At 42.2% G+C, this 13597-nt stretch overlaps 1 protein-coding gene across 2 annotated transcripts in view; it reads left to right on the forward strand.

The window, feature by feature from the left end:
• PTPRG (protein tyrosine phosphatase receptor type G) overlaps positions 1 to 13597 on the forward strand; it is a 745340-nt gene that overhangs the window by 618089 nt on the left and 113654 nt on the right. The gene's annotated exons all lie outside the window — the stretch shown is intronic.

Below are 13597 nucleotides of genomic sequence, written 5' to 3' on the forward strand. Positions count from 1 at the left end.
GCCAAAAGGCAACTTTTGGTCATGAAGACAGGAATGTCTGTTTTCACTTAGGGCCAAGGGTCTCCAGGCTTGAGTGTGGGACCTTTGCTGGGGAACTGCCCTCTTCTGGCCAGTATTTCTCTGTCTCCTGTCCATATCATCAGGACCTTTGAATTGCTCCCAACACCCCAGTATATAGCAGTCTTACTACCATCCACCCCAGGCAAGAACTCCCACGCCAGCCTCACCCCCTACTGGAAATCACTTGCTAATTTTTTTAACCTTTATTCAACAGTTTAACCCCCATATCTGATATGCATAAGTTTATCATTTTCAGGCATCTCAGTCTTTTCCATCTCTACGTACTCATGTGAAATGAATATGAATTTCTCTCCCGGGAAATTAGAATGTCTGATTCTACCCTCACACCTCTCAGGTGTAACACATAATTGTGTGACAGAGCTCCGGAAATGCTGGGAGCAAGGCTGATCAAAGCCCTATTACTTGGAATGGAGGAAGGAAAAAGAAGGAATTTTATTTTGGTGCGAAAAGGGGTATTTCCCAACCCAGTGCTCTCCTTCTTCAAAATTATGAGCTTGGGCAATAAAGGGAGAGCTTGTGTCGTTTGTCAACACTGGAAGTAGACTGGGCTATTGTTAGTGTGGTACGTTATGTAGAAAGGTTTTCTTTCAAGAGTGCCCCCACCCCTCACAAAAGGGAACAGTTTATTGGCATGTGGACTTTGTAGGAACAGGGGGAGTGGGATTCTATTCCACAGGTAACTGCAGTGGCATGCACTTTCATGATAATAATGAGCCCATTTTCTAGGCTCATGTTTCTGAAAAGGAGCTAAAAGAAGAGGAGAGGGAGTTTAAGAATGTGAGCATTTCCTTCCTGTCTGTGTGATTTTGTTTGAGGTTAGTGAGGAGAAGTGAGTCAGACCAGGTTCCCTGAGAAAGGCTTGAGATTCAAGTAATTTGGGGACAATAGATTGTCGAGGGCATCATTCTCTGGGAACAATGGGAGAATTAAGACGCCCACAAACCTGTGAAATATCTTAGGTTGGGCTACCATGGAAAACCTCACATGAACTAATTTTTTTTTTTAACCTAGCTAAAAAAATAAAATAAAATAACCCAACTAGAAAGCTTTCTCCCAAGAGAACTTGACTGAGAAAAGCAGGTCTCCTGGGGATTTTGTGAGAGTTATATGCAGAGGACATGGATTGTGGGGGTGAGGAATTCATATCACAAGTGAGTGCACGATCTGGTAGCTCAGAACTGCTGAGATGGTGACAGATAAGCTCTTTCCTGAAAAATGGGCCGAGCATATGATATATCAGCTGTACAGAGAAAATGCATGGCCTTTATTATCCAAGAAAGCTAGGGAAGATAATGGTTTCCATTGTGTTAAATTGTCGAAGTGGGCAGAATCTTCCACTGAACAGGCCTTCTCTGAATTTGACCACAACGACAGAACCGTCCTTAAATATGGCAGATTCATTCGTCATTCTACAAGGTTTATTTGAATTATCATAGTGCTCATCGCTGACTCTTTAAGACATGGGAGTATTAAAATGTTTTCTGATATTTTTAGAGCCAAAGAGAGAGCGGGATCTAGGTGCAGTCCTATTTGTGTGTTTAACATATTATTGGAGAGCTACATATACAGAAAAGTGCAGTACCTGTAACATGTGCACAGCTTGATGAATTTCCACAACCTGAGCACACCTGAGTAACAAGCACCCAGATCAAGAAACTCCCATCTAGGATCTCATGACTCACCACTCATTCCCCTTCCTAATCACTCTCTGTTCCCAAGGGTAACCTCTTCCAGAAATTCACTTTGCCTGTTCAATAAATTTCATAAAGATGGAATCATTCAGTATGTCCTCTTTGGTGTCCTGCTTCTGTTGTTCTACAGTGATTTTAAGCGTCCTCTCTGTTGATGCCTGTACTTGTAGTTTGTTCTTCTGTATTGCTAAATCCCATTGTGTGATTATACCTGAATATGTGTATCCATTTCAGTATACATGAATATGTAGATTATTTTCAAGTCGGGGTGATTACGAAAATTCTTGAACCTGCCTTTTAATGAATATGTGGACATATCTCTATTGGGCATACACCCAGGAGTAAAATGGCAGCATCCTAGAGTACACATATTTTCAGGTTTGGTTAGAGACTGCCAAATGGCTCCCCAAAGTGATTGTATGTACCACTTTACACTTCTGCCAGCAGTTGAGGAAATTTTCCTATTTTTACAGCATTTTTTAAAGGCATAATTTACATACCATAATATACAGCTATGGTAAATGTATAATTTGATAATTTTAGTAAATTTATACTTGCACAGCCATCACTGCAGTCCAGTTTTAGAACATTTTCATCACCACAGAAAGTTCCTTCCTGCCCATTTGCAGTCAATTATTTCTCCTGCCCTCAACCCCAGGCAACCTCAGGTCTGGTTTTGTCTTTCACTTGGTGTTAATGATTTTAACATTTATCCATGTTTGGCATGTATCAGTAGGTCATTATTTTTCTTATTGCTGAATAGTGTCCCTATTTTTTTAAATAACAGTTTTATTGAGATTTAATTCACATACCATGAAATTCATTCTTTAAAGTGTACACATCAGTAGTTTTTACTGTAGTCACAAAGTCATGCAACCATTTCTACCATTTATTTCTGGAACATTTTCATCACCCCAAAAAGAAACTCCATCTGTAGCAACCACTCCCATTCTCCTTCTCTTCTTCTGCTCTGTATCTCCCTCCCTCCAGGGCTAGGCAACCGCTAACGTACCTTTTGTCTCTATGAATTTGTCTATTCTGGACATTTTATGTAAATGGATCATATATGACTTTTTTCACTTAGCATAGTACTTTCAAGGTTCATCTGTATTGGGGGGTTATGTATCAGAATTTAATTCTATGTTACAGCCAAGTAATAGCACATAATATGTGGAGGTGCCATATTTTGTTTATCCATTTATCAATTAATGGACATTGAGTTTCTTCCCCCTGTTGGCTGTTATGAATAATGCTTTTGTGAACATCCGTATCCAAGTTTTTGTGTAAATATACATTTTCAAGTCTTTTAGATGTAAACCTAGGAATAGCATTGTTGGGTCATATGGTAACTTTCTGTTTACGGTTTTGAGGAACTATCAAACTATTTTCCAAAGTGGTGGCATCAGTTTACATTCCCATCAACAGTGTATGAGCGTTTCAATTTCTCCATGCCCTCACCAACACTTGTTATTGTGCATCTCTTTTATTTTCACCAACCTAGTGAATATGAGGTTGTATCTCTTTATAGTTCTGATTTCCATCTCCCTAATGACTGATGATCTCCTTGTTTGTTTTTAAATGCACATGTCATGGAACCAGAGCCCACATGACCAAATGTTCCTCCTTTTTTTTCCCTAACAAGACTCAGGTAACTCAGCGGCACTATAGGCCAAAAGATGCCCTACACATCATCAGACAGCCTGGAAGACTTAGATTATTGACCTTAGAGATGTAAGCAGGAAAGAGCCAAAGAACGGAACAAGTCCTTTTCCTTCCTCTACTCTTCTATGAAAAAAAGTTTTAAAAAGAGAAGGAGTGGTATTCTGTAATCTTCAGGTAATTCAAAAGCAGCAAAGCCTACCTGATTGGTATTCTCTATCTGATAATTATTGGAAGCTTTCAATGCCCAGGAAAGCTATGATGTTTTATGCATTTATCAGGCTATTGTCACAGAAGAAGGGAAAATAAATTAATTACATAAGGCAGGAGTCATTTACCTTTTTTGGTTAAGAGCCAGATAGTAAATGTTTTTGGCTTTGTGGGCCATATGGTCTCTGTTGAATCCTGGGTATTTGTGGGACATTGGTTCCAGGACCCCTACGGACACCAATATCCTTGGATGCTCAAGTCCCTTATATAAAATGGTGTTATATTTGCATATAACCTAAACACATCCTCCAATATACTTTAAAATATTTCTAGAGTACTTATAATATTAATGCAATGTAAATGCCATTTAAATAGTTGTTATACTCTACTGGTTTTTATTTGTACTGTTTTTTATTGTTATATTGCTGTTTTTTATTGTTTTTTTTTTCCTTCCAAATATTTTTGATCTGTGGTTGGTTGAACCCATGCATGCAGAAACCGTGGATGGAAGTGCCTACTGTACTCAATTCTACCAGTATAGCAGGAAGGCACCTGCAGATGATATGTAAATGAGTGTAGAAAATGTCGCAGTAAACCTTTATTTACAAAAAAAGATGGCAGACCAGAGTTGGCCTTGGGACTGTAGTTTACTAACCCCCACTTTAGGGAGTAGCTTAAACTGAGTTGGAGAAACCTAAACTGGTTAATCATAGACTTGTTGTAAGATACATATTTTCTGTCTTCAAGATACTGTGAATGTGTTGGATCTGTGTTTCCATTCCACTGAAAGACCCTAGGACCAACCAGAGATTCATTAACTTGGTAACCGCCCACTTACCAATTCACTTTAACACCCAGTCACCTTTCACATCAGAGGGGTAACCAGAGCCTCAATTGACTGAATATAGCTCCCCTCCTCCCCTGTTCCGCTGGCTATGATTTTGAACTTGAGGCAGCCAGTGGTGGGGGCCTGTGTTCATGCACTCATTTTGTCAGGATGATTGGACATCCTGGAATAGAGAATACAGAATCCAGCCTTTCAGTGCCAAGCACAAGAGGCAGGGCCCCTTAAGAAAGGAATGGGGGAAAAGTCATCTTAATATTGTATTGTTGCTGAAGAAAGACTTCTATATGGATGTCGTCCATAAAAAATAATAAAGCTTTCGTTCCAGTAAATGGAAACAATGTTTAGGCTCAGTGGATTGTTCAAGGGACATCCGATTTGCCACTCTGCCCTTTGTCAGTAAATAACTTGGACAGACTTTAGGATTTAATGGGCTGTCATTTCAGTTATTCTGCAACACATCCTGGGCACATGGGAGAGCGTTCAGTGATTAAGTGCTGAATACTGTCTATTGTGAAGACTTTTGGAACAGTGAACAGAGAAAAATAACTTTCCTTCCAACAACATGAAACATATGGTTTATTAATTTAACCAAACCTGTTCAAACCACAGTGGAGTCAAAACCACTTGATCTGATAATTTGATTTGATGGCTTAATTAAAATGACACTGTATAATGTAATAAAAGCAAAGGAAATGGAGAGGACACCGGACTGCGTGCATACCCTCTGGGCTCCTAAGCCAATGTCGTGGTTTTTTGGTGAATGTTTTTTTGCCTGTGCTGATGGAGGGATCTCTTTTTTAGCTATGTTTTCAATGCAAACATTGCTTCCTGTTTTGGTTAAAAGCAGTTTTAAAGGACATATACCACTGTGCAAGGAAGCCTGAGTAACTAGCCTATTTAAAATCAGTACATTGAGAAAGAGGGTCACATTTTCTATCCAAATTAGCAAACAAAGAAGTAAATCCATGATTGCTTTAAAAAAGAGTTTGACATTGAAATCATGGTTTTCTGCTATTTTGGGAGAAAATATTAATGTTGTTCTATTTTCAGTTTAATCATTTCTACTCACCAGATTAATGAGCTTGAATTACTTATCTTATTAAAAGAAGCTCTGATATGAACACTTAATGCCTTTGCAGGCAGCTGCCCTCCCAGAAACTCTTCCAGAAAGTTATCTTGTTACAGCCAGAAGCTTTTAGCATAGGAAAGTGTTAAGAAAAACACAGTTTTCATGCAGCCCCTGTGGAGAGTTTTTAACCCCCTTCTTTAAAAAATAATTTTCAATTGTCATTCTTTTTTAACCTTGAGTGTTTAAGAAAGAAGACAAAAAAAAGCAGGTCTGTTTCAAGACCCTTGGAACATCCTAGACTCTCATATTTTGAAGGTCCTGCCATGTTATATCCAACGTTTTTAAATGCTCAGACATTTCATAATTACTCTTAAGTTTATGTAAATATATGAGTTGGTGTTAAGTTGCGTTTGATTGGTTGACATAATGTTGATATTTTATAGACTTTTAATGTAGCATTAAATATTTTGTTTCAATTGTTATAGCCAGTAAATGTCTTTTCATATGTCAGACATTTTTGTCCAGCTTTGAAAAGCTTCTTGACTCTAAGAGTGGTGCCTGAAACACCTGTGGTTAGAAAGGCTAGCAAGAGAGCCGGGTGCTGTGGCACACGCCAGTAGTCCCAGCTTCTTGGGAGGTGGAGGCAAGCGGATCGCTTGAGCCCAGGAGTTTGAGGCCAGCCTGGGCAACATAGTAAGCCTACATCTCTTAAAAATAAAAGAAAAAGGAAGTCTGGGAAGAGGCTTTTGTGCGCCAGATGCTGTGCTATCGTTTTCTATTCATAGTTGTTTTATTTAATCCTCAAAACAACCGCTGCCAGGATTCGCTTTTCATCCATTAAATATTTATTGACCATCTACTATAAACAAGTTCTAGGCACTAGAAGTAAAGTTGAACAAGGGATGGTCCCTCATCGTGGAGTGTGCATTCTAGAAGGGAGAAATAAATAAACACGTCCACTGATGATAGGCTTCAATGTTGTCCCAAAGGGAATCAAATCAAGTCGTGTGCTAAGAGTGGTGGAGTGTGGTGAGGTCGTGGGGAGGAGCCCGTCTTGCGATAAGGCAGGTGAGGACAGGGAGCCAGCCCTGTAGAGATCTGGAGAAGCAGGTCATTTGCAAGGACCTTGAAGCATGGGGTCCAACCCAGAACAAAGTAAACAAAGGGGAAGCAAGATCAGAGAGAAGAGGCTGGAGAAGTATGCAAGAGCAACTCTGACAAAGACTTCTTTTGGTAGAGTTAAGATTGTTAGGAGTTAAGATCTTACAGCAATGGGAAGCCTCTGCAGGGTTTTAAACAGGACTCTGGAATAATCACAACAGTCTATAAACTTATCACTCTGGCTGTTGTGTGAAGAATGCTTGCAGAGGACTTGCATTGGAGTCTGCAGGACCTGCAAGAGACTGATAGAAATATCGCAGGTTGGGGTGAGGATGATCATAGTAAAGGTATAAGTGATCATTAGGGATGGACTTTGGAGGAGAACTTTGGGGATTTACTAACAGTTTGGATAGAGGGATGGGTAGGGTGAGCAAAGAGAGAAATGGAGTAGTATTGTTTCTCTTTAACAAGTGAGGGGTCTAACGTTCAGAGAGGGTAAGTGAATCATTCAAAGCCTCTCCGCCAGGAAGTGGTAGACCTCAGATGTGAACCAAGATCCTCTTATGTCCACACACAGTGTTCTTTCCATCGTCCAAGGGACCGCCATCTTCCATAAGAACCTGCAAGTGGTGCCTCTGTGTTCTCGATGTCGTCAGGTGACTTGAACAACACAGCTTATTACTCCTTCCTTGAATGAAGGAGCTTTAAAACGAAACATACTTGTGGGAATCGGGTGCTCTTACTTTCCTGAAAGTAATCACTGGGCTCAGTCTTTATCTGCTTGGCTTTTATCTATTTTGTCAGGTTATCTTGGGTGCTCAGCGCATAGGTTACTGGTCACAGGGTTAGTCCTGAGAGTCCTGCACCCGCTTGATCTGCACCGTGGGGCCATATAGGCAAAAGATCTTGTGCATCCTTGGATCAGAAGGGCCTAACACGGTACCTGGCACATAGTAGGTGCACGGTCATTGCTAAGTGAATGAATGAATAAATAATAAGACAGGATAAGGCAGTGTTAGAATACAGACTTGGGATTCAAGCAAACCTAGACTCAAATCCTAGAAATCATTCACTCCTTTGTGACCTTGTTCAAGCTAATATCTAAGCTTCTATTTCCTTGCCTCTAAAATAGAGATAATAAGGCAGAGTCCAGTGGCTCACGCCTGTAATCCCAACACTTTGGGAGGCCAAGGTGGGAGGATCACTTGAGACCAGCAGTTCCTGACCAGCTTGGGCAACAGTGAGACCCCACCTCTACCAAGAAAAAAAAAAATTTTTTTTTTAATTTTTTTTTTAGCTGGGCTTGGTAGCACACACCTGTAGTCCCTAAGCTACTCAAGAGGCTAAGGCAGAAAGATCACTTGAGCCCAGGGGGTTTGAGGCTGTAGTGAGCCATGATCATGCCCGCTGCACTCCAGCCTGGGTGACACAGTGAGACCCTGTCTCAAAAAATAATAGTAATAAAATATAATAATCACACACTTTCTTCCTCAGCCAGTGGCCTTTTAAATGAGACTGATAGTGCGGGATCTTGGACATGGAAATTACTCTGCAAATAATTGTATCTTCTTATCTGTAGGTCAGCAGTAGCTTCTTTGTATGCCCAGGACAACCTGTTATATGTGACATGATCATTGGAGAATTTTGGAATAAGGGTGCCATGCCCTCTTCCTGTTAGACATGTGAAGCCAGGCTATTTGAATTTGTTGAAACCTTTCTAATGAAATGTATAATCCTTAAGGTGGTCCACACACCAAGTCCTGTCCCCCTCCCCAGCCCCATCTTGTACTTTCCTTCCCTTGGCATCCTACACTTCAGTCCAGCAGCCATTCTGTTCCCTCTACCTAGAAGGCCCTTGTCCCACCTCAGTACCTAACTGAACCCTCCTCAGCACCTAACTGACCCCTTCTCAGCCTTCATAACACAGCTCAAGGGTCCCTTCCCCAAGGAAGTTTCCTGACTGCCTTGCTCCAGCCACTTGTTTTAGGGCACCAGTACCTTTCCTTATAGTACTTACCACAGTTGGATTTTTACATCTGATTATGTGATATGTGATTTTTTTCCCTAATATCCAGCTCTCTCACTACCCCATAAGCTCCATGAGGGTTGAGACTGTTTTCCTTTTCTCTGTTTTTATTATGGTCACTATTGACTCCTCAGTAAATACTGGATTGGATATGTTGTTGGGTGGGTGGATGGGTGGATGCATGGATCCATGGATGGATGGGAAGATGGAGGGATGGATGGATGGATCCATGGATGGAGGGATGCATGGATGGATTAAGCTAACGTATACATACCAGGTGGCCAGGAATAAAAAATTCTTACCAAAAGAGTTGGCACAATTGGGACATGTATGATGTAGCCCAGGCTGGGTGCTCCTATTGGGGAGCATTGCCAGGCATCTGAAGCAGGATGTCCTGCCAGTGCTACTTCCTGAAATCAGAGAGGCTCCTGGGATTGGGGAAGCCACCTTTTTACTCTGACCAAAAGCCGCCTTGGATGGAAGCATACCTTTCAACAAAACATGGAGCGAGGGCTTTTCTGTCTGCCTCAAGGAACAGCCTAAAAGCGGAGAATGGAGCCACTTAAAGTGTCAGGCACTGGTGTCAGGATGTTCTCAGGCAGAATCGGCTGTTATGGCTTGGGAGCGGTTGAGCTGATATTGGTAGCAGACTCCAGGGGCCATCTAGCATTTTCACACTTTATAAATATTACCTAATTACTTAATCCTCTCCATCTCTAGGCAGGTAGACAGAATTTGATCTTCAACTTAGCAACCCTCCTCTGTCTTCTGCTTTTCTTTGCTCACTAGAAAAATCTTCTCTGACATGGGGTTTACTTGTGTGGGCACCATGGTGCTTCCGAACAGCAATCTGGAAATTAATAAAGGCCAACAGCTTCCTTACTCCCAGAGCAGCACACTTCCCCTTTTTCACTAACTAGCATTTACAGCCTATGAAACATGAGGCTGTGAGACATTGGTGTGCCTCTCGTTGGAGCCATAGGAGGTATCTAGCTGGGAGGCAGACTATTTATCTTCCCCATTCATCCCACTCATTATTCCTCAAACAAACACGGGTTGGTTGAAGCTGTTTTTCCTCAGGTATCTGTCCAGGAATATGGACAGAATCCTTGCTTTCCTAGGGCATAAAAAACAGTCTCATCTTCCTGCCCCTGAAGCCTGAAAATCAAAGAACAACTGTTAAGACCCAGAAGCAGGAGCCCCGCGTGGTGTCCTCTTGAGTCAGGCTTTTCTTATTCCTTCTCAGCACAGCCAGTGGTCGTTACGGTTGCTGGCTTCACTCCTGGGCAGCTCTCTTGACTGGTTTTGCGATTCCTAAGCACTGGCTTGGACCGAAATGAGTATCTTGGCTGTCACATTTCAAATCTCTGCCTGTGCTGAGAAGGCACTGCCTATATGTCTGAGACTAAATGCTGTCAGGTATTATCAAGTGCACAGAGCTATGCAATTCTTTCCTTCCAGGCTGGCACCAGGAAAGGCTTGCCAGAAGAGAAGAGCCTTCTCGGTGAGGAGTGTGCTGACTCTTTAAAACTTGGTTTTCAGCCACCAGCTGCGAAGCCCAAGCTCTTCAGAGCGTATGGACCCATTTGCCAGGGGCAGCCAAGAGACTCAGGTGGCTCAGTCCCTGCCATGTGCTGAATCGATGATTCCACTGGGGCCCACTCTCGGGCAGTGCCTGCCCATAGCCTGGTCTCTCCATGCAACCGACAGGCTCCCTGGTTCCTTCTTGGGTCCCTTTGACCAAGTCTTGGCCTGAGGGCAGTACCCAGGTGTGGGAGACCCTGAAACCATACCAGATAGGACCATCCTTACCAAATGACCAGTTGGTTCAGATACCACATCTGGGGATTGAAATGAGGTTAGAATCCAAACATTGGAGTTCATCCTACCACTCCACCCACACTCAGCCAGAACAGAGAGCAAGTAAGAGTAGCAAGTGGCCAGGAAGTAGTGGAGATCCAGAGTTAACAGGTGAATGCCGTGCATGAGCCAGGACACTACTTTTAAGCATAGTAGGTACCAAGCCGAACAGATTACCTGTTTCCAAGAGAAATTATTTTAAGGCTCAGATGGAAAACAAATGAGGGCATCTTAACCATTTGCATAATAATCTAGAATCAATTATTTCCATAAAATCCCAGCTAACGCCATCTGTATGGGTCACTGGTTGATTTCCTGACATGGCTGTTGGAATCACTAATAAAAACGGCTCATGGGATCTTAGATCTTGGATGGTGTTTGGATACCAGTCTTGCGTTGCTAAGGGCACTTTTAGAGCTCTATTTTAGGTGACCCAGCCATTCATAGTAAAGGGAACTACAAGATTATCTCAGCAGTGGGAAACAGGAGAAAAACATCGTTATAAAGGAAGGACACTGGGCATTTACCATGCTAGCTCCGCAGCCGGGTCTGTGGTTCAGACCCTCAGTTGGAGCCCTTCACTAGGGCTAGGGCAAGACGTGGGGAGAAGGTGGAAGGTCAGAAGCACCATGTGGGAAGGATGCTGTGCTTAGTTAAAATGGGATAGGTCCACTTTGCTCTCTTAGTAGGAAATCACAGCATCATGAAGTTGAAAGGGAGGGAAGGACCCCAGGGTACATGGGATCCAGCCTTCACCCAGCGTCCAAGATGCACGCAGCTGTTATCAAGTGAGGCTGGGAAGATGCATCATCCTGAACTTTGTCACCTCCCTTAGCACTGAGCTGAACAATGCTTTTCCTGCACAGGACATGGACACCTCCCTTGGCCTTTAGCTCTCAGAGGAAGAGGGATATCATGTAGAAAAAAGAATCCAAGGAGGTACGAGAGGTCAGTGAGAACATAATGTAGGAAGTCGAAACCAATGCCTGAACTGGAGAATTGAATTTCTGCCTCTGCTTTCCCAGATACTGCCTGTTTCTGTTTTCTGAGCATGTAGCTCTGTTACATGCACAGCAGAGACAGCCAACAGGATAAGAACAAGTTTTCAAATTTGCTTTCTTCCATGTTAATTGCAACACAGAGCATCTAATACTCATTTGCTTGCTGAGAAACTGAATTGTAATTCAGGATTTGTTCATGGAAAGGGAGATGTCATTGTATTATAGTGTAGAAGAAAAGTCCGCAGGTAACAGGTGGCATCAGTGGAGACACCATGGATTTAAAACTTGAAAGCAATTGTCCTAGCACTTAGGAGAATCTGGGGACAACTCTGCACCATCAGAAGAAGGTGGTGGGCTAGCCAGCAAATTCTGACCTTGGCAGCCAGATCCACCCTGGGATGAACCCCAGCTCCAGTGCTTCCTAGCTTTGAGACTAAGTCTTGGGCCACTGTCCTCCTCATTCCCTGCTCACCAGCCACACTAGTTTCCTTCCCAGTTTTCTCATCACAGGGCCTTTGTACACACTGGTTTTTTTTTCTCTCTGACATACCCAAGCCTCCTTTTTTCCTCTTTCCTCTATAAACACCTACTCATTGTTCAGATTTCAGTTCAAACTATGCTCAGTAAGTTCTCTGAGCAACTCCCCAAGTTTAGGTCAGGGTTCCTTATTAAACCTTTATACAGAACTACTATAACGTTTTCCTTAAAAAGCATGTAATTATATATTCCTTAGTGCTGGATGGGTTTAACCACTTTGGTGCCATGGACTCCTTTAGCTTATCTTCTCATATTGATGGTTTTAGATGCTTAAAATATAATAGATTACAGAGGAAGCCAATTATCCTCAGATATTTTCGAAGTATCTTTAAAATTGTACTAATTTATCTGCTTCTTGATGAGGGCATTAAATTACAAGATCCAGCCACAGATCTAAAAATCATTATGATGTTGAAATAATGATGAACATGAAGGAAATTTTGAAATACAACTGAGTCCTGAACACCGTGGAGATTGGGGTGTCCCCACAATCAAATATCCAGTATAAATTTCAACTCTCCGAAAAGTTAATACTAAAGCCTTACCAGTAACATACACAGTCGAGTAACACATATTTTGTATGTAATATGTATTATATGCTATATTCTCACAATAAAGTAAGCTAGAGGAAAGAAAATGTTATTAAGAATATTATAAGGAAGAGAAAATGTGTTTACCGTTCATTAAGTGCGAGTGGATCATCACAAAGGTCTTCATCCTTGTCATCTTCATGTTGAGTAGACTGAGGAGGAGAAAGAAGAGGAGGAGTTGGTTGCCCTGTCTCAGGGGTGGAAATTCACTTATAAATTGACCCATGCGGTTCAAACCTGTGTTGTTCAAGGGTCACCTGTATTGGTAATCACTGTAATCTGACAGGAATAGCTTTGTGATTTCTTTTGGTGATTATCACACAAGTCTTGTAACACTACTGTAGTTTGTTGCCAACATTTAAAATGTAAGGAAATGCTACATTTTAGTTAGAGATTAGTGAAAATAAAAGTGGACTTTTTTGCTACCTAAGTTCACAGACTTCGGTGAATTCTATCCAGATCTCCTAAGGACACTCAAGTTAAAACGGGAAGGAAGTTTTTTTACCTGCTGGGACAGCTTTCCCCTTTTAAGCTCTTGGAGTAATGCTCCTGACATCTTTATTAGCATCTTGAAGATAGGAAAACAGTTATGGGACGGGTATGGGGCAAGTACATACATGACTGCTCCATGATGTCCCCTGCCAACTCTGGTTCAGATTCAGGCAGTTGGGTTTCAGTTGTCCATTCTCTTCTCACTCTGGTTCCTTGGCCCAGCCCAGTAACTTAGTGTCTCTGAAGCCCGGTGTCCTCATCTTTCATGGGGAGAATGGAGCCCAGCTCTTGGATTCAGTTACGCATTGTGTGCGGGGGATGATCCCAGATGAATGCACAGAGCCAGGCCCAGGGCATGGGCGTGGCAGCCGCAGCTCTAGCTAGAAACGATGCAGACAGAAATGCACATTACACTGGAGCTGGGGTCCTGCTT

This window comes from Macaca mulatta, chromosome 2 (genome assembly GCF_049350105.2).
Source record: "Macaca mulatta isolate MMU2019108-1 chromosome 2, T2T-MMU8v2.0, whole genome shotgun sequence".
In the NCBI taxonomy this organism is placed as follows: domain Eukaryota; kingdom Metazoa; phylum Chordata; class Mammalia; order Primates; family Cercopithecidae; genus Macaca; species Macaca mulatta.